A 14,655-nucleotide genomic window follows, 5' to 3' on the forward strand; every position below is an offset into this window, starting at 1 on the left:
GGGCCTGGCGGGGGCGGGGCCTGGGCCTTCCAGCTCGCGGAGGCCCTGGCGCCCGGATGCGGCTCGCGCTGCTGCTGCTGCTCCCCGGCGTAGACCCCGGCTGGCTGGCGGCTCCCTCGGGGCAGTCTGCACCCCGACGCGCGAGCCCCTGCAGCTGGCTTCGTGCTGGAGGGTTTTCCATCCCGGAGTCCTAACCGGGGAGTCTCTCAGGTTGAGGAAAGGGGATGAGGAAGCTCTGGCGTGGAGGGAAGACCGCAGTCTTAGATAACGTGGGTCAACGTGGGCTCTGTGTGGGGCCCGTAGTTATTTTGCATATCTGCAGCTCTCTGCTCTCATCCCGACAATGTTTGGAAATGGGGACGCTCCAGAGACTGCTTTATAGAGTCATTTATATGTAAACTGACTAAACAAAATGGTCTGTTCCAGCTAAATTTTGTTCCTGTCTCCCTATTAGCTCTACTTCACAGTGTCTGGTGCTGTTTTACACATAAACCTTACTCTGTTAGCACCTTCTCTGAGACTCTTTAACACATTTTTGTACTGATGATACCCAAAAACAACAGCTTAATAAGGACGCCCATACCACACAATTACGTATTTGGGCAGGACCTAGAACCATGACGGTTTATAATATGTGGCAGAGAGGTTAGAGAGAAGCATCCTGTGGTTGTAGTGAGTAAGAAATGGTTTCTCTAAGGAAGAGATTCTAATCTTGCACAGAAACTAATCATAATGTGAGATGGAATGTACGCTCCATAGGAGACATCAACAACTTAATATTGGTGTTGAGAAATTGAAAAATCCACTTTGGGCTAGGAGAGATACAAGAAGACTTTATGGGAGAGAGAGCTTTGCTGCTGGGCTTTCTAGAATACAGTTTTATCTGATAGCGAGGAGAAAACGAGGAATAAATTGCAAAAGATTTTCAGCGGCTGAAAAAGGAAATGCCCTGCAAGATTCACTTTAAGTTTATAGCCAGCAAACCCACTGCGTTTTCTTAGTTCACTCTCCTGTGACCCAAGATGACTTTCAACAACTCTTTTGTCTTTAAACCTTCAATATTACCTCCTGCCCTTCCTCAATCTCAGATGTTAACTTCTTTCACTAAGAAAATGGAAGCAATCAGAAGAGAAAAACGTTATTTTCACCACCATATCTACTAACATTCCTATTCTGTGTTTCCTATGGTTAAAATGATTGACCCCTCCCTGCCATCTCAGATCAAACTTCCACTCGTGCGTTGGATCCCATCTCCTTTGCTTACTCATCTATTTGCAGTTATCCCTTCATATTCTTGCACCATTAATTTCTCTCGCGCGTGCTCCCTCTTGAACCATTCCCCACCAACGAACTTAGTGTTCTCTCCCAAATCTCTAAAAAGCCTTCCCTAGAACTTAAATTATTTGATGCTCCCCCTTACGGCAAAAATCTTCGACCATCTTACCCCCTTTTCCTGGAACCCACCCCAATCAAGCTTTCATTCCCACCACCGAAACCATCCTTGTCAACGTCATCAGTGACCTCCACGTGGCTAAGTCCCAGTGGTCAAGTTGCAGTCCGCATTTTACGTGACCTCTCAGCAGTATTTGCTGTGGTTGATCATTGCCTTCTTGAAAGACTTTCTTCATGTGCCTTTTTGGGCATCACACTGTCCTGGTTTTCCTTCTTCCACTCTGGCTACTCTTCAGTTTTATTCATCTCTTCCACTGGTGAGGACACTTGGTGAGGACACTTAACCCTGTTTTCCTTCATAACCCTAGCCAAGCCTGACCCATGGCAGACACTCCATTGTTGAATGGATGAAGTTGAATGTTTACTAATACGGGCTACATAAAGGCCAGGAAAGCGGGGTGGGGCCATATTATTTAGGGCTTGGAAAGCCAGTTGAAGAGGTTTGAACCTTTTTAGGCAGTTGAGAACCGTTGAGCACTACAGCACCGTGAGAGATACTCTACTTCAGGTTCGTTACTCTAATTCTGGGTTTTAGAATGGCTCGAGGCAGAAAGTATCAGAAGCAAAGAAATTAGGAGGCTACTGCACTATGATAGGCGAGAACTAATGGTGACTTGTACTTGGGCGGTGGTAATGGAAACAAAAGATAACATGGAGAGATACTGTGGAGGCAGAGTCGATGAGCTTGGTGACTAAGAGGATGACAGAACAGAGTGTGACATTCTCATAAAGTAGGCGTCCATATTAATTATTCAACCTTTTTATTCTTCAGCCTGGCAAAACAGTGGGGTTTTTTTGTTGTTTGCTTTTCTTTTTTAGGTCCTACATATAACTCCAGTTTGGGGAGGCTCTTCAGCCTCTCGATAGAAATTTCCAGAACTAATGGAGCACCCTGTTCTCTTCTGTGAAGCTGAGGCTAATCTTTTGCCTTTAGGCTCTAAGGCCTCGTCATGCTGTACCCTTTCTTTTTTTTTCACACATATCAAAATTTTATTTACTTCAACAATGAAGAAATGACAAAGTCGTTCAGTAAAGATGTGAGAAACTGGGACTTATTTCGTCAACAGGGAAAGAAATGCTGAAGAAGGATGCTAAGTTAGGTACAAAAGCAGTTAATGTCCTACAGGGCAATAAACTACAAGCTTTTGGGGTTATCTTCTTTGGTAGACTAGAAAAAATTCACTGTACCTTAATTAGTCCTACCCATTACCCTCTAACTTTTGAGAGTTGTAAAACTGGGTGCTAATCGAACAATATTACATTCCCCAAGATAATGTGGTGACTCTCAGGCTTTCTTATTTGAAAATGCTCTAGCATAACATTAAAAGATCATGTGGTCATGTTTTTGCCTTTTTTCTAAAATGTGCATAATTTTTCCTAAACAATCCCCCCTGACCATAAATAATCTCTAAAGATTATTGTTGATCACATACTAAAAAAGGCCAATCTCCTGTTTTAGTGTCAAAATCATTCACTGAGCTTCTTGGTTAGTTGGCCATTTTCTTCACTTCTTACTTCATAGCGTCCTTTCGTACCGTGCCTCCAGCAGCAGTGTCTTCCTACCCGCCCATCACACCACCGTAATTATCATCTTTGCCTACAAGATCATAGTTTCAGGCCCTAGTCTCCCTAAGTAACACTAGCATATAACTAGGGTTCAGTAACCTCTGAGAAGGTGTGACAGACATTGCTAGCTGTCTTATCCAGTATTCATTTTTCTTCTTTTCCGACAGGACCCAAAATTAGAATGGTAGTTCCATTGTGACCAGGAACTCATATCCTTCTGTTATTTTGCTGTTATCTTCATACATACTTTTCTACCTGATGGTCCAAGATGGCTACCTTCGTCCATGTTATCTGCGTTCCAACCAGCAGGAAGGAGAAAAGGGAAGGCAAAGGGCACCTAACTTCCTCTGATGACACTTCCCAGAAGTCGCATACCACTTTTGTTCATTCTTGCTACCTAGAAATTAATTACATGGCTCCTAGCTGCAAGAGGAGGCAAGGAAATACAGTCTTTAGTCTGAGGGTCTGTGCGCCCAGCTAAAAATTGGGGATTCTGTTACTATGGAAGGAGGCGTGACCAGCAGTCTCTACCACTATGTGTAAAACTATATGGAGAAAATTATAACACTCCGTTGAAATACATTAAAGAAAACTCAAATAGAGACAAAAACCATGTTCACATATGGGAAGATTCATATTATAAAAATGTCAGTTCTTCAAACTGATGTATAGATTGAATACAGTTCCAAATAAAGAACTGGATAAGTTGATTCTGAAACATACGTGGAGAACCCAAGGGCCAAGACTAGCCGAGACATCTTCAATGAGGGGACTAGCAATGCTGGACGTCATGACTTTTTTTTTTCTCCTAATGAATCGCCATTTTAACTCCCATATAACACTAAGAGGCATAAAGAATTTTCAACGAAACACTGTAATAGCAAAAAACTGGAAACAATCTATATGTCCAACAACAGAATGATTAAATAAACTGATACAGCCATATTACAGGATATAATAGTTACGGTGAGATTATATGTACTGATATGGAAAGTTCTCTGAAACATGTTAAGTGCAAAGAAAAGATGTAGAATAATACAAACTATCTGATACCATTTACGTGTTTAAAATTCCATACGACTACATATTCCTACATGTAAATATACACCCATGTAAATACACAGAAAAAAGTCTGGGAGAATTCATAACCAAAATGAATCAGTGTTTACCTCTGGAGAGAAAGGACTAGGATTTGGGATAGGTCAAAGAAGATTTTGGCCTTGTCTGTACGAACATTTTAATCTCTATTATTTACACGTTTTAATTAAGTAAATGTATTTATATATTATTTATAAAATCAAAGCAAATCAAAAGCACCATACCGCACCCTCAAAATTACAGCTCTAGGTTTTAGTTGGTGTCCGTTTTCATGAGTCAGTGGGGTGATAGGGTGGGGAGTGAAGAAAGCACAAGGCGACCTAAGGCTCTCGGACAGCCCAGGTCCACAACCAAGCAGGTGATGGTTTAGCTCTACTCACAGGCCACATCTGGACCAAACTTAGAGAGGCACATGGACACATGTGAGCTCACCCAGAAACAAGCCGGGTGACGCCAGGGGTCCACAGCACATCAAGGAGCAATAATTGAAGGAAGGGACTAGTGAAATGAGATAATAGAGTAAAGTGGTCCTCAAACACTTGAAGAGTTTTAATGAGGGGGAAGATAGTGATAAATTCCAAGATGTTGGAGTTATTCAAGAAAAGACTAAAGGATCACTCGCCAGGGATGCTGTGGAAAAGATTAAATCGGGAGGAATTAGTCAGAACTGGATGATCTTCAAGATTCCGGCTAACCTTAAGAGTCCATTAAAAATCCCTTGGTCTCAGCCAGATTTACCAAAACCCTAAAACTCTTTTCTTTTGAGTTGTTTTGTTACGGAGAAGATGTTAACCTTTCGAAGGTACTTTGGCACACTACAGACTGGAAGAAAGTGTGTTCCCATGAGTACCAATTAAATGCCTCGGAGAATACGAAGATAACTGAAATGCTTCACAAGCACCAACTGAGGGGACATAATACAAATTAAAGTTTAATTTTGTCTCTCCTTGCCTCTGCAAAGTTTATTTCACTGGGAGAGGTTTTCCTCTGCCCTGGGTGAAAATTCCAGCATCCCTCTCTTTAGGTAACAGCCTTGCAATTACTAAGTAGGAAAACACACTCTTGATTCAGAAATATATTAACAAACACAGGCTTCCTCACACGTGAGGACAGTTCCAGCCTCAATGGAGAAGGACGAGGGAGGAATGTTCTTGGTGGCTTTGTGCTGTCTAGGCCTGGCTAATGTTGAGAGCTGACTGTCTCATGGGCGTTTGTATGGATCCATCAGAGACTTTCCTTCCAGACCCTTCTGACAGCCTCATCAGCTTCCTTGAAGTGAGATGATGCACTGTGTTTCCATGGCTACCAGTATACCTCTACAGGGAACCCTTTGTGAAGAGACCCACTAGGCTTCCAGGAAGTTCTCCACACTTGTTCCCCAGGATTCATGTATATTTGACTCTTCGTCAGAGCGGGTGCAGTTACTTCCAAGATGTAGCTGTCTACTTCGTTACCTCAGACTCTGTCCTTAGCCAGCCTTTACCTTGAAATTCCTCTGCCTTGAGTCACACACAGTCTAATGATCACCCCCTACCCGGGGACAAATATCAAATGCTTTAGCTGTCCCTTGAGGCCCTTCTTTCTTAAGTGAACAAATAAACTAAAGATCAGGTAGATCTACGGCTGGGGAGTGATGAGGGAGTTGGGACAAAAGAACAAAAGACAAAGGCGATCGAGGGTGTGGTAAAAGTGTCTTGGGACCATTGTGCAGGGAGCCTAGATGGACTGGTAACGTGGAGCCACCAAGGATCTGGGACACTGGAACCGCAGCTGGGCCAAACCAACTGGTGCTTCTCTTGAGGAGAAGGAAGTTCTCCCCAACTCTTCTTGAGACTGGATGAGGCTCATGACACGGCAGTAACTCTCTCCAAAGAAATCTCTTTTGTACACCGTATCTCTTTTTATACTCTTGAAATGGGAGCGGGGGTTCAAGAATCTTAGAACTGGCCCTTGGTAATTTCTCGGAAACTTCTGCATTTCTGTCTGATGTCTCCCTTTGAAATTTCATATCTATTATACCTTGATGCCTTAGCTGAAATATTCAATTTTAAATCTCGTTACGTATAAAACGTAATTGCCTTTATCAATCTTGCTTTATACCCCACCTCATCTCCTACCTAGACTCTATGTGATTTAGTCATACGTCATAGGCCAAGTCATAGGACAGCCATCAGGTCGCTCTGACATACTTTGGACATGTCTTCCTTTAATGATAAAAAGCCAAGTCAATGCTTAGGTACCAGTACAGTGGCCCCGATGCCCATAAAAAGGAAGCCCAGGACTTCCGCTTGGCTCCAAGCCCAGTTCTCCGTGACGTGTACCCGGGGCATCGGCCGTGGACTTTGGAGTCTGTCCCTCACCAAGTGACCTAGATAAATTACCTTTTCTGAGCTTCACTAAAATTCTGTAGAATAGTCTTACCTTTCAATTCAAAATTTAACTTTTAATTACACAATTAATGCATATTCTCCTTAGAAAAAAGCAAAACAGATGAGACTAAATTTCCTTTGATTACCACCTCCTCTACTCTCCTGACTCCCCTCCAGATGAAACCACAATTAGTGTTTTCTCTCTCCAATCTTTTTTTCAATCAAATCTGTTATTTTCCCTGTAAAATAGAGGATAGTAATATCCATTCTGTGAGCTGGAACAGGGGGAAAAATGCAAGGTGCCTATTTCCAGGAATGGTACTACCTGCCCTCTGAGTATTAGAAAATCCCTCCCCCCCCGCCCCCCCCCCCAAATTCAACAGATGTCATACACAGAATCTACAGCAGGAACAAGCCCCAGCCTGTTACACGGACATAGCCAGCCTCCCCTGGATAGAGGTCTGCTGGAGCCAAAGGCCAGGGAACATTCTGCCTTCGCGCTCTTCCATTTTAGCCAAGTGAGGATTTTGTGTCGTGTCTTCTCTTCCCTGTGGCTTTCATTTCAAGTTGCAGAAAGAAAGAGATCATATGCCCAGATTTCCACCTCAAAACGGCTTTCCAGCTGAGTAAAACAAAGACAAAATACAAAGCAGCCCTCCCTTCCCCCACAATTCTGTGCTTCCATCACTCCACAGGACAAGGGACACTCCTGCAATAGCTTCTTCCTACTGTCAGAGAAGACGCATGAGCCAGTTTCAGAGGTCCAAAGTTTCAGTTCTCAGGTGTCTCACAGCAGGATTTTATCTCAGCATAAGAACAAATTCCATTTATTGAGCATCTACTTTGCCAGCCATGACATGTTTCTTTGTGTATACCTAATTTAATTCTAAAAAAAGCCACGTTTGCATTATGATTATCCTCATATTACAGATGAAAGAACCGATGACTGATGAAGGCTCAAAAGCATTAAGTAATTCTTTTTGTTTTGTTTTGTTTTGACGCCTACAGCGCCTGGTCTTCCTAGGTGGTCTCCCATCCAAGTACTAACCAGGCCCGACCCTGCTTAGCTTCTGAGGTCAGATAGGATCGGGCTTATTCAGGGTGGCATGGTTGCAAACAGTAATTCTGTTCTTAAACTGACTTCCTGATACAAAAGAGATGTTTAAGAACAGTACTGGTCAGTGGGAAGTAGCATCTGGGAGCAGGAACAAGCAGTAAGAAAACTTGGGGAGGCTAGGAGAGGTGGGGTAATAGCAAATTAAGAGAAAGAAAAATGCATGTCCCAGCAAGAAACGCGATTCACCCAAACCGCTCAGTCTGGGACGTGCTCTGGGGTGTGTGTGTGTTTGCGTGTGTGTGTGCGTGTTTAAACAAATCTCTATAGCAACCATCTGGTTTCTGTCTATGACAACACAGGCTCGTGGTATCTAAATATGGGCTCTGGTGAAAATGAGTGAGGGCTGGGGACGGGAAGTGAGACAGCTGAATCAACGGGAAACTATGCAGAACAGGCAGATTCCTCTTGTCTATCCCTCCCAGCCCACCCTCAAGGCAGGAAAGGGGCTTAAGGCCCTGACTCTCTCTGATTCGCAGCAGTCAGTTAAGAGCTGAGCCTGCATACATTTTATCTTATTTTAATCAATTATGTAAATTCCTATCCAGTCAGGGGGATCCTCTTGGTGCAAGGGGCAAGGGACAGAAATTTTTGCTTCCTATTTTCACCCCAGGTGCCACTTTCGGGTGGCTAGGTCAGAGGATCCCCCCTTGTGAAGGCGTGGCAGCCCTAGAGGGAAAGGTGAGGGAGAAGGAGAAGCCTGGAGCAGGTTTGGGGAAAGGACAGGCACTGCTGAGAAGACCGAGGGGGACGGGCTGGGGTGGCGAGAGCCCCTTCCTTAAGTCAGCGCTGTGGCTCTCTACCAGGGAACTCCAGGGGACATCTGGCCGTGTCTGGGGACTTTTTGATTGTCCTGGCTGAGCGTCTCGTGGGTAGAGGACAGAGATGCTGTTAACCTTCTGAAATACGTAGGATGGCCCCCACGATTGAGAAGTTTCTGGTCCAAAATGTCAGTAGACTCAAGGTGGAAACCCTGAGTTAGAAGGTGCTGGTCCTACATGAGTCCTTTTTCAGTCCACTGCAGGAGCGCCGGTGATAGGTCAAATGACTTGAAGGGGATACTATAGATGCCACTTTGTTCCCTTGGGCCCCGAGTTCCTCTCAAACTTCCAACTCAAATATTTATTTAGTTTGTTTACGTCTAACAAAAATAAATCTAAGCCGGAGTCCCAAATTTGCTGTGAAATCAGCTTCTTCTTGAGAAGGTATAGGAAAAGAGGTATGGGAAAAGCTGCCTAACAGGCTCTGCACCTGAGCAAAGGGCACACTCTCTTGGCCTCGGTTTCACCTTCTGTAAAATGAGTACGCTGAATTCAATGATCTCTGATGTCCCTTTAGTTCCAAAACTATGTCCTTGAGGACATTTCTTGTGCGTTGATCTACCCAGTTTGGGTCAACAGAAAAGGAAATGACTCAGAAATGCAATGGAGGGAAGTTTGAGGGTGACTCATGGGACTTCCGTAGTTCTACGAGGCACTTCAGACGTGGACCTAATATCAAAGTGAGACTCATGGTCACTGAAAGAGGCCAGGACTTTCCTTTGTCTGAGGAGGTGGTACACACATGGGCGGGGGTGGGCGGGGGAAGGGTTAGCAACGCTAAGTTTCCTCTGCCCCCTGAAAAAAAAATTCCCCCATAGTGTTGCTGATGTTTGAATGTCTACCATGAGAGCTTTATCTCCTGTGAAAAACACAAACATCCTAGCACATTCTAGGTATCAGTTTGATGTTATCAACTGGGTTTGGGACTTTAAGGTAGGGAGCTGGCGCTAGATCATGAATGATGCTTGTTGGTGTAGTGCTTGCAGTTAAGATGCATAATTTGAGAAAAGTTTGTGTGCCATGTGTATTATATTCAGTTCAATCTTTTCAATCTAAATATTATAATAAAGATTTAATAACTGAGAGTTCATGTTTTTAGTAATTCTAGTATCTGCCTATGATAAATATATGTCAGAACAAGGTTAAAAAAAGTCCATCTAAATACACCAAATGGTCTACGGCCATGCCACCCTGAACAAGCCCGATCCTGTCTGATCTCGGAAGCTAAGCAGGGTCAGGCCTGGTTAGTACTTGGATGGGAGACCGCCTAGGAAGACCAGGTGCTGTAGGCATAAAAAAAATTAAAAAATAAGAGATTGTAAGATGACAAGGTCCTTGCGACCTGCGAGGTCAACCAAGGGTTGCCTTGCCTAAAAAAATTAAAATTAAAATTAAAAAAAATAAATAAATACACCAAATGCCTCCATCACTAAACTTGCAGAACTTTTCTCCTAATCAAAGGGGCCACATTACCACAGCGCGCTTATCAGCGCTGAGCGCTGTCACAGGGGACACGTTCACGTCTTACAGAAAAAACCGTCCTTGGGTGATAATTGAGCGCTTGGCCTTTGCTTGGCCTTCGTCATATGGCTCAGCTTAGAGAGACCCAGCGTCGTCGGGGGAGCCGCCTTCCAACGCTGTTCTCCCGTCAGAGGATTCACCTCCCTGTTTATCCACTGCTGCCCTTCAGAGGCTGTGGACAGAGTCGAACTCTTTCATTTTTTCTGAATACCTATAACCTGAAAATAAGTCACTGAACGATTCATTCCTTCAACAACAATTTTTTTACTGCACACACATTATATGCCAAATACCATTGTGAGGATATAGCGATGAACAAGACCAAGCTCTGGCAGCTCAATAAATACTTGTCACAGGAGTGAACGGAGGACCCTCCGGCTGTTACCCTGCTCCCTCACCCTTACTTGTTCCTCTTTGTAATCATTGTTCAAACGATGCTTCGTTCTTCTTCCTAGAATGTGTCAGGGGTGGGATGTTGAAACTGCCACCCGGCGCCCCGAGAGGAAGGCCTGAGACTAGGCTCCGGAACCCTCAGGCGCCTTCGGTCAAGACTGGTACCAAAACACTTTTAAACTCAAGTTGGGAACCTTCAGGCTAATTCATTGCCCAAGTGGTTTCCATCTCTAATCTCTGGACGGGCCCCAAATGCAGAGCTGTCTTCCTCACTTGTCCTTTCCTCTCTGGCCCCCTCGTTTCTCTGATTCCCTGTTCTGTAGGGAACTTCCTTCAACCCACTCAGTCGAAAGACACCTCGGCTTCCCCCAGGACACCGTTACTTCCCCTCCTGTGTCAGAAAATGGGGGAACTGAGATACTCCTAGTCCTCAGACTTGTTTGCAGGCCATTATTCTCCCAAGATATTTGCGTGCAACTCCTCCTGCTTTGGAGTTCATTCGATCAGGCTAACCTCGCCTTCGTACCCTCTGCCATTGCTGCTCTCGTTTCTAGCCCCTCCTCTCCTTTCAGAATCCCGCTTTTTGGTTATCATCATTCCGATTGCTAAGATCTTGAAAAGTACAGAAAGTAGACACACACGCCACTTAAACCATCATCCTGACAAATAATGTTATCCACTATTTTGGCACATTTCTTTCCTGAAAATTTGGGGTACCCTTTTATCATACAGGTGAGGTCTCATTTTTTACTTCATTTAGTCTCCAGTATCATTTTATACTGTTGACGGATGCATTAAACTCGGTCCTTGGCCCCACATCTTCGATTCTCCTATGTTGGGCTCTCGTCTCTATTCCCCTCAGGCGTTATCAGCTCCCCAATCTTTCTGCTCTATATGCTTTCACTTTCATGGCTTGCCTAGTATATCTTAAAGTCCACAGAATCTATTATCTTGACTTCTCCTCCAACCTCCAGGCTCATAAATCCAATACCTTATGGGTCATCTACTCCTGGATGTCCCCCATAGGCACCTCAAATCAACCCCTCTGCCAAACAGAACGCGTTATCTTCCGTGCTAAACGTGTTCTTCCAGTTGTATTATCAGTCTGGGTCATGGAAACATCACTGACTCAGAAACCTGGGATTACTTATTTTTCTAGTAGAGATCTCTTCTCAAATCCCACACCCCGCATCAGTGATTGACTGTACTTCCCATGTATCTCTTGAATCTGTCCACTTTTCCTCATCGTCACTGTCATTACCTCCCTTAGTTCCTAGTCACATCTGACCCACAGTACCGCAGCAACCTAACTGTCTTACTTACAACTCCACCAGCCCAACGAGAAGGGTTTACTGTGGGGTGTAGTACAGTGGGGTGTAGTTCACTTAGGTGTTTCGTTGTTACTTCAAACGTATCATGCCCCAATCTGAACCATCGTCTTCCTCTTCACAATAGCCTGACCCCTTTCTCAACATTTCCATCCGTTAACAGCACCCCTAACACACCAACTTTACCCTCTCCAACCTCTTCCCCATGCTGCAGTCGGTAAAGAGTTAATGGGATCCTGTCATTCCCTCAGTCAAAATCCTTAAATGGCAGTTCTCACTGCCTCCAGGATGAAGTCCAAGGTGCGCACTTTGCGATCTGGCTCCTGCTCCTCCCACCCCCCCACCACTGGCCTCACCCACTGCATGCTATGCTACAGCCGCTCTCCATTATTTTAAGTTTCCAGAGTGTGATACCTCTTTTTACATACTGTTCCTTCCCCCTAAAGGCCTCCATTCTCAACCGAACCCTTTTACTTGACGAGGTCCTACTACTCCGTCGGATTTCAGCTTAGAAGCTATTTCCTGTAAAAGGATTTTCCTGTTATTCTCCCATCTTCCCAAATTAGGTGAGCGCCCCTGCTCCGGGCTTCCCGAGCATTTTGTTTTTATCCTTGTATTGTAATTGTCTGTCTACCCATCTTTATTACATGCCCCTACATGCCCCTTCCTTGAGGGCAGGACCATATCTTACGTGCTGTTGTAGTCCCCTGAGTAAGGGCTTTACATGCCTTCCCTTGTTTAAGCATCACAATCCATCACGGTAGGTACCACATCATTCCTAATTTACACATGTGTCAATTGAGGCAAAGAGAAGTTAAGAAACTTGTCCTGAGTTATCAAAAATATATCAAAATCAGGATTTGGAACCAGGCAGCTTGACACTAGAAAACAGTCCGTCACTAAATCCATCACCTCTAAATCCCTTCTCCCCAGACATGGCAGTGACCGGTCTCAAACCAGCTCTGACGAGGCCTCCTCCTCGTAATGCCCTTGGTGGGTCCTAGGCCCACCCGCCGTGGCGTCCTCTGCCTTCCAGGTCTCCAGCCGCCACCCAGGAACGACTTGATGCTGCCGCTGCAGACATACCACACATTCTACCCCGGTTCCCCTTCTCTACGTGCTGGTCCCTCTACCAAAATGCTTTTCCGCTTCACCTTTCGGGAGAAATACTGTTCATCCTTCGCAACTCGCTCCATGACGCCTTTCCTGACCACTGTTCCCCAGGTGTCTCTCTGCAGGCAGCGGAGTGAATCCTGCCTTCGCTCTCAGAAGCTGTGTGACTTGGGCAAGTTACTGTTTTAGTTTTCTCATTTATATAATGGCAGTAGTATGACAACCTACTTCATAGAATTGTTGCAGTTAAATGAGCTGGTGTAAATTAAGCCCTTAGCATGGGACTTGACACATAGTAAGCACTCAAAACATTTAGCAATTACCTGTCCTTATTCCTCTGGATTTTCCTTTCTCAGAATTCTTTCACGACTCACTAATCACATGCTACCTTGCATTCTATGTACAAGTGCTGTTGCAATGAGGCTTCAAGTTCCTCCAGAGCAGACACCTCCTACGTTGTTTATCTGCCCAGTAACAGCTAATATTTCCAGTCGCAGAGTGAGCATTCAGCAATTACTTGTGAATTAAAATATTCCTGCCCAGGCATGGGAGGCCTCACTTTATTTTCGCTAGTAAGTCACCCGTCTCTAAGAAATCAGCTCTAACAATTCGCCTCGCCTCCTCACTCTCCTTCCCCTCCTCCTTGCAATTCTGCTTAGAACTATGTTTATTTGCTTTTATTTGTATGCCACTGTCATGTCTCAGCTTCCCAAGGGAAATCCTCCTTCCTTCCAGCCTCCTTCGAGGCCCAGCAGATGGCGGTGCACACGGGAGGGTCGCCCCTGTGAGCGCGTGGGCTCACTGTAGGCATCCTGGATGGCGGCTCTCTGAGCTACTCTTTTTTTGCAAGCATTTTCAATGCCTGGGCCACGTCGGCTTAAAATAAGTGCTGCTGGACAATAATGGTGACTTCGCCCCTGACGCCCTGCATATCAGATGACTGAGAGCCTCGTCAGCACAATCATCACTCAGCCGGGTCAGGAGGAGTGGAAGAACCTTTGATCTGCTGCTCTGTGGAGCAAAGGTTTTAAAAACCACCCAGCTAAAATGGGAGGAAGAGCTTCCTGAAGCGCTGTAGAACCGGTCTGCCCCGGCTGCCTTGCCCTGTAGAAAGAACAGCGAGTTTTAACCTGAAACAGAGGAAGCCACAAACATTTCTGGGCACCCCAGGATTCCTAAGGCTACAGCTTAAAACTAAGGATCAGTGGAGACAGGAATAACGAGAAAAGCCTAGATACTAACTCAAGCTTGTCAGTCAACTAGCTTCGCCACCTTCGAAGCGACAGTTCTATACTTCGACTCCCTTACCTATCATTAAAATGAAGGATCCCACATTCAGCATCACCGACCTCATTCCTCAGCTGTACCCCCGGCAAACACACACTAGGGCCAACATACTCAGAGAAGTCACGGGATTGGTTTAAGAGGAACAGGATGAGAAGGCTCGCTAACCCCACAGCGGTGCTCTACTAATGCGTGTGTGTGTATCCTAGCTTTGAGTTGATACCTTTTGAAGTCTGAACTTTTTCGTGTGTTTTCTTCCAGCTACACAATAAACCCCACGAAGGTAGGGAATGTCTTGAACAGATCTCCGGACCACCTGGCTCACTCGGTGTCTAGCACGCTGTTCAGAAAGGCCAAGGGTGAGGAGGCATCGTAACAGCCTGAGTGGTTGAAACTTACCGGGAAAGCTTCTGATTAGAGAGAAAGTATGAGCTGGACACTGAGAACATTCCTTCTCCAGTTGAGAAGTGGCCCTCTCCCACAATTAGACGGACATTTCTCTGGACTATCTATGTCTCCTGGACCTCGTCAGGCTTCCTTGATGCTACTCGTTTGAGAAGCCAATCACATTTGGGAAAACACTGTGATAAACTCTC

General features: G+C 45.0%; 1 long non-coding RNA gene, 1 other non-coding gene and 1 pseudogene across 2 annotated transcripts; 2 read left to right on the forward strand and 1 right to left on the reverse strand.

Moving 5' to 3' along the window:
* The first annotated feature begins 15 nt into the window (after positions 1 to 15).
* LOC111730539 lies at positions 16 to 5,062 on the forward strand. Its single transcript, XR_002776732.1, has 2 exons — positions 16 to 2,552; positions 3,186 to 5,062. It is a non-coding gene; the product is annotated as an uncharacterized LOC111730539 (long non-coding RNA).
* Positions 5,063 to 7,484: 2,422 nt separating this feature from the next.
* LOC111730545 lies at positions 7,485 to 7,603 on the reverse strand (annotated as a pseudogene).
* A 1,990-nt stretch (positions 7,604 to 9,593) lies between these two features.
* On the forward strand, positions 9,594 to 9,712 carry LOC111730557. Its single transcript, XR_002776738.1, has one exon. It is a non-coding gene; the product is annotated as a 5S ribosomal RNA (ribosomal RNA).
* The last annotated feature ends 4,943 nt before the right edge of the window (positions 9,713 to 14,655 follow it).

The sequence above is a fragment of the Pteropus vampyrus genome, unplaced genomic scaffold, assembly GCF_000151845.1.
Source record: "Pteropus vampyrus isolate Shadow unplaced genomic scaffold, Pvam_2.0 Scaffold319, whole genome shotgun sequence".
In the NCBI taxonomy this organism is placed as follows: Eukaryota; Metazoa; Chordata; class Mammalia; order Chiroptera; family Pteropodidae; genus Pteropus; species Pteropus vampyrus.